Consider the following 7,997-nt stretch of genomic DNA (forward strand, 5'->3'; position numbering starts at 1 on the left):
CTTTGATCATCTTTTTGATATGATATTGAGACTATTTGGACCCACCATACGTAAAAGGTACGTAGTTTCATATCATTGCTACATAATTTTTCTTTTCTTCCATTTATTGTACTATATTAATGTTATTGATCTAACAATTTTTATTTTTTTTTAAAGGTGGAATTTACAAGCTATGGAATTAAAAAATTAGTTGATTACATCTTTTGAGGAGAAATTTGGAAAAAACATTTTTGACACTGGCCTACTTCTGAAAAGAGTGTCAAAGCATTTAAAGACTATGAAGGATCAATATAGAAGGGGTCTTAAGGAGAACCAAAAGTATGACCATCCTCTATGATTCCACTGATGGAGTGGAATGAAATAATAGAAGATGCAAAGGACAAAAGGCTATGTGAAAAGCAACACAAGGCAAAAAAAGGTATATCATGATAGTATTTAGTACAATGTAATCATGCACTAATTAGTGATATTTCTAAATATATAATCTAAGATGTTTGAAATTGTTCATAGACTGTAGGACACATCCGTGGCTACAAAAGTGAAACTACAAAAGGTTGGCCAACACAAACTCGGCTCTGGTGGCTATATGAATCTTCAGTCTTGACCTGTAAGTAGGAGCAATGAAATTTAATATTTATTTTTTTATATAATGTTGCAAACAATTATTTTTAATGAAACCATACATGGAAAACTAATGATATTCAGCAAAAAATACAGGGCATAGAATTCAATGTGGATCTTATAGATGAAGATAGAAAAAATGCCTTTAAGGAAGGCTATAAAGTCATGGTTGTATGCCTACACAAAGAATCTAAAACCCTTGCCCAATTATCTAGTGCATAAAATGATATCTCATAGGTAAATTGGTCAAATGAAAAGTAAATGAAATTGAATAGTTGAAAAGATTCTTTTTTGGTGTTAGTTTTGAACGTAAATTGACTGCATAAAATTTTACTACAGCGTTCACATCCTATCATAACACCTGCTCATGATGAAGGCAATGATGTGCATTATAGTGGTGGAGATATTAATTTTCTATTGGAAATTAATCATGCAATTATGAATACAATTTAACATCTTCAATTGCAATTTGATATGTATCCTTTTTTTGAATATTTTAGAGCATGTTGAATATCATGGTGAAGGAGTGGAGCATGTTCCATGTGTTCAATATGTTGACCTGGTGGCAGATCAAAATGTTAATGTACATGATGTGGCATTATCAAGTAAGAAAAAATGCATGTTATGTTGTAATAGTACTTAATTACAGACTTGTAATAGTTAAAAAAGTAAAAAGAGAATGCCAATTTATCGCATTTACTTGTTCTTGCAACAAAGCCCCCTTTAGTGTAGTAGCCTCGTGCTCCTCCAAAGAGAAGGAGCCATCATAATTTGACATTACATGTGCTAGAAGAGGAGGAGGATGAGGAAGATATGGATGCTCCTATGAGCATTTTTCTTAAGAGAGCTAAGAAAAATAAAAAGAAGAAATGATGTTTAAAAAATGCTCTTTGATACACCTTGTTGGATAATGAAAGAACTTTGTTTTAAGTAATTATCTATGAATGATGTGTATTAATATTGATTTTTATTTTATCTTAATGACTATTGTTATGTGCTAATGAAGTCTTGATTAGTATTGTGTATTAATGAATATTATATCATATTAACGAATGTTATGTGATTGTATTGAATGAATGAATGAAGTATGTAATTAGTTGATAATGGGTAATTTAGATTGATGTTAGGCGGAGGGGGGTGAAGCTAGATGAGCTTCCACCTTTACATGGTTGGCCTTGTTAAGTAGAGAATATTATAGTATTCTTGAAACCAAGTGAAGCTCAAACTAACATACCAAGGAATCACAAAACCCAAACCCATCTACATCTCATCTTCTCATCCCAATAAGTCATCTTTTCTACCACTTTTATTTGGAAGGGTCTAAGTTCATTTTGGTGTATATAGGTTGGAATGGAGCATTGAGCTTGCTGGGTTCACCAAAAATTCTAGCATGGTGCTCTCTAGAATATCCATGAGGTATGAAATTAATGCTATTGTAGTTTGAGCTAAAGTGGATGAAAAAATGATCTTCAACCCTAAAATTTCACTATAACAAAAAAAGATTTACTTACTCTATTCTAATCAAACATTCACTTGGTTTTGCAGTCTCATTACAAGCCTAGAGATGGACCTTTTGAAATGAATGATATATTTACCATCCTCAATTCCATCCCTACCAATGTCTTACTAACATACAGACTCTACTACAAAGGCCTTGTGCTAAGTCTTTGTTTTGGTGCTGTATGGACTGCCCCTTGCCTTGTCTTCTATATTTTTATGAATTCAATCTTGGAAAATGGTGCAATAATGATTTGGGTCACTGTATATTCCATCATCTAGATAAATGATGAACAAAACATTGTTGAAAATTTACTAAATTCTTATGTTTACATCTAAAGGGGTTTAATGGGTCTGAAAACATTTTCTAGGGCATAGGAATCACCATTGGTGGGGTTGCATATATACTAGTCCACGACGGCCTTATTGATAGATGTTTTCCCCTTGGCCCACTTGGTGATATTCCATACCTTCAAAAAGTAGTAGCAGCACATCAAGTTTGTGTTATAAACCCTCTTCTCATTGCCAGTTTAGCTTTGCATGTGCCATTTTAAAATCTTCAATTCATTCATAATTCAAAATGTATATATTTGGGGAAAATAAATATAACAAATTTGTGTTGATATCACTATAGATTCATCATGTAGATAATTTTAATTGTATACCATTTGGTATACCTATGAGTTTGGTATATCATTTAGCAAAGTAAGAAAAAAAATGTACAGTAAAGAGGAAGTATCACATAATACTGAGAAGTAAATGGAAAAATGATGGTCCAATAAATATTTTTCATGAAAATATTGGTTGATGATAAGATCTAATGTGTTTTGAGACATTTTAATATTTTTGGAATATCGTTTGGCATTCTTTTTTTTACGAATAAAGCTAATAATAATAAAATAATTCTGACTAACTTCTTCCATATTTTATCCCTTCTAAAAATGAAAATGAACATGAACCTTTTGACATTTATCATAAGATCCTTGTTCACTTTTTATAAAGCACTAAAATATCCTTTTTATAAACTTATGTTTGTTTAAACAAATGATTCATTTTTTAACCATGGCATAAAAATTAAAAGATACAACTCAAACCTAAATTTGGTAAGGTAGAAAAATACTTTGTTACCAACCATGGTCCATTATGCCTATATGGCTTGGTTGAGACTCAATATGTTTTTACTAAAGTTCATGTTAATTTTGAAACATATAATAGATTTTGTGGTATATAATTGATGAATAGTGTTAACAACATTTCCTGTGGTTATGGGTGTAGTCTAATATCTCTTTTTGATATGAACATTTTTGAAACATGTACTCTTGTACATTGTTTCTTAAGGTTGAATAATACCTACATTCTAACTATTGTAATGGGGGAACTATCAAATGCTGAAGAAAAGAATTATAAGGCACTTAAAAGAGCAATAGAGAGAGAGAGAGAGAGAGAGAGAGAGAGAGAGAGAGAGAGAGAGAGAGAGAGAGAGAGAGAGAGAGAGAGAGAGAGAGAGCTCAAAGTGTTGATGTCATTTTCTCTACATGCATTGGTGTTGGTGATCCTCAAATATCAAACTTTAGGTTTTGTCAAGTTGGTCAACACCATTGACTTCAATTCATTAAATAACAAGTTCTATGTGTACTTATAGTAGACTTCACATTCTCACAATGGACATTCTAACATATAGTTTGCTAATTCTGGAGGTCCTCATTGATGAGTCCACACAAGCCACTAAACCTAAGTGCTTAATTCCATTAGTTCTTGCAGAAAAGTAGGTAATAAGCCTAGGGTTACAAGTGCATATGGTGGTACTAGTTGGAGATCACTGCCAACTTGGTCCTGTGATAATGTGCAAGAAGGAAACTTGTGTTGGTCTTGCACAATATTTTTTTGAGCAACATGTACTCTTGGGTGTTAAGCCTTTTAGATTAGAGGTTAGATTATTGTTTGTGTTCTTGTATGTTCAAAATTAAGATCACATTAACCAACACTTATTATATATTCCAATGATGTACTGGCAGATTAATTATTGCTTGTATGGTACAACACACAAGAGATGTATAGTTTGATGTAATGGTCAGAGTATTATTGTATGTCTTGTTACTATAAATTGCATGAAGATTATTTATTATTTGTTATGTCTCAGATTCATCATTTATTCTAAAATTCTATAGCTTTCAAGAAAAGTTCATTTTAGTTAGCATGATTGTCATTTTTGTTCTAGCATCCATAGATAGTTAAAGCATGTATGTTGTAGTAGCTTCATAGAATTGAAGCTGCTATTTGGAAATGATCTTGCACTCTATGTTCATTTGAATTTTATCTACTAATGATATTAGAATATTCTAAATTTCTTATTAAATTGAGATGCATTGAAAAACATTTACAAATTGAGTTCGTATCCTTTACAGGTTCAATATCATATGCATCCATCTTTATCTGAGTTTACTTCAAACAACTTCTATGAAGGCACACTTCAGAATAATGTAATTATAATTGGGAGATAGCTAACTAGAATTGATTTTCCATGGCCACTGCCAATCAGCCCATGTTCTCTTATGTGCAGGTGGGAAACCAAATTTATGTACTATCATTATTTCTTATGTTTGTGCCTTGTGAATTTAGTACATTACAATTGCTATTGTTATCAGTAATATTTTCTATTCAAAATTCAAAGTTTATTGAAAATTTCTTCTTTCAAATGGGACAAGAAGAGATAATTGCAAGTGGCGCATCTTATCTAAATAGAACTGAATTTTCAAATATGTAGAAGATTGCAACAACTTTTTTGAGAAGTGGTGTAATTCCTAGCCAAGTATTATTTGTTTTTGTCAAAGAATGTTTTTGGTTTGTAAAGCTCTTTTCTATATAATGTACTCACTGTGTTACTTTTCATAGATTGGGGTAATCACACCACATGAAGGACAATAGGCCTACATTGCTAATCACATGGCTAGGCATGGTGCATTGCATCAACAATTTTATAAGGAAATTGTGGTATTTTTTGTTTTCTAGCTTCTCCATTTATTAATAGCATTTACATTTGAGTGTTGATTTTCATAGCATTTTTTGTAGGTTGCAAATGTGGATTCATTTTAGGGTCGTGAAAAATATTATATAATATTATGTTGCATAAAGAATAGTGAGCATCAAGTATGAAGATGTATACCCTTTGGACATTTTGGATGAGAAAATTGGAACCTAAAATATCTTTCTTGTGGCTAATGGATTAACTACACTTCAGGAAATATGAAATTTGATTGTTTTGCATGTTGCTTTAGGGTATTAGATTTTTGAATGAACCTCAGAGGCTGAATGTTGCACTTACATGACCTCACTATAGTATTGTTGTTTTGGGGAATCCAAAGGTTTTAAGCAAATAACCACTTTGGAATGGTTTACTCTCCCATTATAAGGTAATGCTTATTCTGTATGATCTAAAATCATGGTCTATTATGCATGTTTATGTGATGTATATACAAGTTAGTAAAGTTTCGTGATGTCATTTATGTTTCTTTATAGGAATATGAATGCTTAGTAGAAGGGCCACTGAACAATCTGAAGCAGAGCATGGTACAGTTTCAGAAACTAAAGAAGGTAAAAGATGTTTCCATTGATTAAATCTCTCTAGTTTTGATGGTGATTAAAAGATGATTGTGAAACTTTTTCCTTAGATGTCGGGTCCAATGTTGCTTATGTTTGTTTTACTTTCATTTCGGGTAGTGATTCCACTGCTTAAATTTTTTATGATAAATAGAAACACTTCTCAATCTAGTAAAGATGTTTTCTTTTTTACTATTTGATTACCTTGAAAGTGCATATCAGTCTTTTGGAATTTGACTGTAGGAATTTTTAACATCCATGTTTCAGATCTCACATAGTGATTATTCATCAGGATGAAGGAGAGTGCAAGAGAATAGAAAAATGACTATAGGAATTTTTAACATTAGAGTTTCATATCACACATGGTGATCCATCATCAGGATGAAGGAGAGTGCAAGAGAATAGAAAAAAGACTATAGGAATTTTTAACATTAGAGTTTCATATCACACATGGTGATCCATCATCAGGATGAAGGAGAGTGCAAGAGAATAGAAAAAAAATCATATTTTTCTATTCTCTTACACTTTCCTTCATCATGATGGATCACATAAATTATTTTTCTATTCTTTTGCACTCTCCTTCATTTGAATGGATCACCTTGTGTGATGCAAATCTCTGATGTTAAAAATTCTCATAGAATCAAATTCCAGAAGACTAATATGCATTTTTAATGGATTTTGGAAATTTGATTACTGTCTATTAAAAGTATCTTTCATTAATGTGATGTTAGGTCTATTTAGATTTGGGCCCCACTCATATATATGTGGTTTAATTGTGTAGTATGCTAATATGATATTTCCACTTAGAAGCACCATTATCTATTATAATACACTAATATTGCTTCCACTCTCCTTATCATGAACAACAAGTTTATAATGATCGGAGAATTTTCCCTAGGGGTAGGCCAACTAATGTTGCTAACAAATTCAATGCTGGGTTAGTGAATGATAAAAGGAATGCTCATGGAAGATGTAACATTTTAAAGATAGATATAGGTTGTTAGAGAAGTGATTTCTAGTATTTGCTAAGTATCTAATCATTTATTAGTTCCTATTAACTACATAATTTTGTAAATGTTTCAATCTTTATATCCAACTATGTGCATATGCTATGCAGAAAATTCATTCATGCCATTTGGATAGTTACCCAATGGTAATCAAAAATTTGGGGTGCACCCAGCTGGCTTTCCTTTTCCATGGGTTCCTGTTCCACCATACCCTAGAGTGCACGAGGTGGTGTTCATGGAGCAATAGATGTTCCTCAAGGGCCACAAATGGGTAATAGAGGATTTGGCACAAGACATGGAAGTGTTGGTGGTCCCATTGGGGGCCATTTACCACATCAAGGTTCATGTCAACCAATTGGAGGTATGGGATCTAGTTTCAACTTTATTGGTCTTGAAAATCTAGCAAGCCAAACTTTAGTTGGAGGTCCGATGTCTCAAACTGGTTTATTGACTTAGGTAATCATGTATATTTGTTGGCTTTTGTTTGATAGGTAGGAAATATTAATAGTTGTAGAAAGCTATGGAAAATGATTTTTGAACATTCAACTAAAGTTTGTATTAATGTGTTATGGTAGTTACATAATCAAGGATTAAGTCAAAGCCTACGGGATGGCTTTTCTCTTGGGGAAATGTCTTAGGTACTCTTTGAGCATATGTATCATGTCTTAAATTAATGATGTCAACAACTGATTTGTAACAAAACAAGTAGATAGATTTTCTATGTTGTATATTGTCAAATTAAAAATCATAAATTTGAAGTAAAAACATTTTGTCTAGGATTTTCTTGGGGAATATTTCAAGAGTGAAGGCTCTCACATGGCTTACAATGTAGCTAACTTCAATACTCAGGCAATGTTACTTAGATTTCAGATCAAAATTATTGTGTGAACTTACAGACTTTAATTGAATATTCATTTTGAATTGCAATCTTACTATATAAGTTTTACATAGGCATCCCAAGATGGATATGGTGTTGAGTATGTCACCCAAAACATGCAAGGTGCCTTCCCTAGAGACTTTTTGAATCAAAATTCCCAAAGTGGCTAGTTAGTCTCAAATACTAGAATTGACTTCATTTCTTAGGTGAGTCATTAACTTGATTTGTAGATTTGGATTTTTGTTGGATTTACATCTCTGATTTTTTGTTATGTGTAGACCATATTGATCTGCAGATATAGATTTTGATAGGATATATGATTTTGATTGGATATACATGCTTGACTTTTTTGTATATGTGTATGTGTGAATATGGCCTCTATTTAACATGCACACTTC

The 7,997-nt window shown here is 32.0% G+C and overlaps 1 pseudogene; it reads left to right on the forward strand.

Moving 5' to 3' along the window:
* The first annotated feature begins 5,642 nt into the window (after positions 1-5,642).
* LOC149542540 (regulator of nonsense transcripts 1 homolog) lies at positions 5,643-7,769 on the forward strand (annotated as a pseudogene).
* Positions 7,770-7,997: the final 228 nt, after the last annotated feature.

The sequence above is a fragment of the Cupressus sempervirens genome, chromosome 8 (genome assembly GCF_028749045.1).
Source record: "Cupressus sempervirens isolate cs-2001-9-10 chromosome 8, ASM2874904v1, whole genome shotgun sequence".
Taxonomy (NCBI): Eukaryota; Viridiplantae; Streptophyta; class Pinopsida; order Cupressales; family Cupressaceae; genus Cupressus; species Cupressus sempervirens.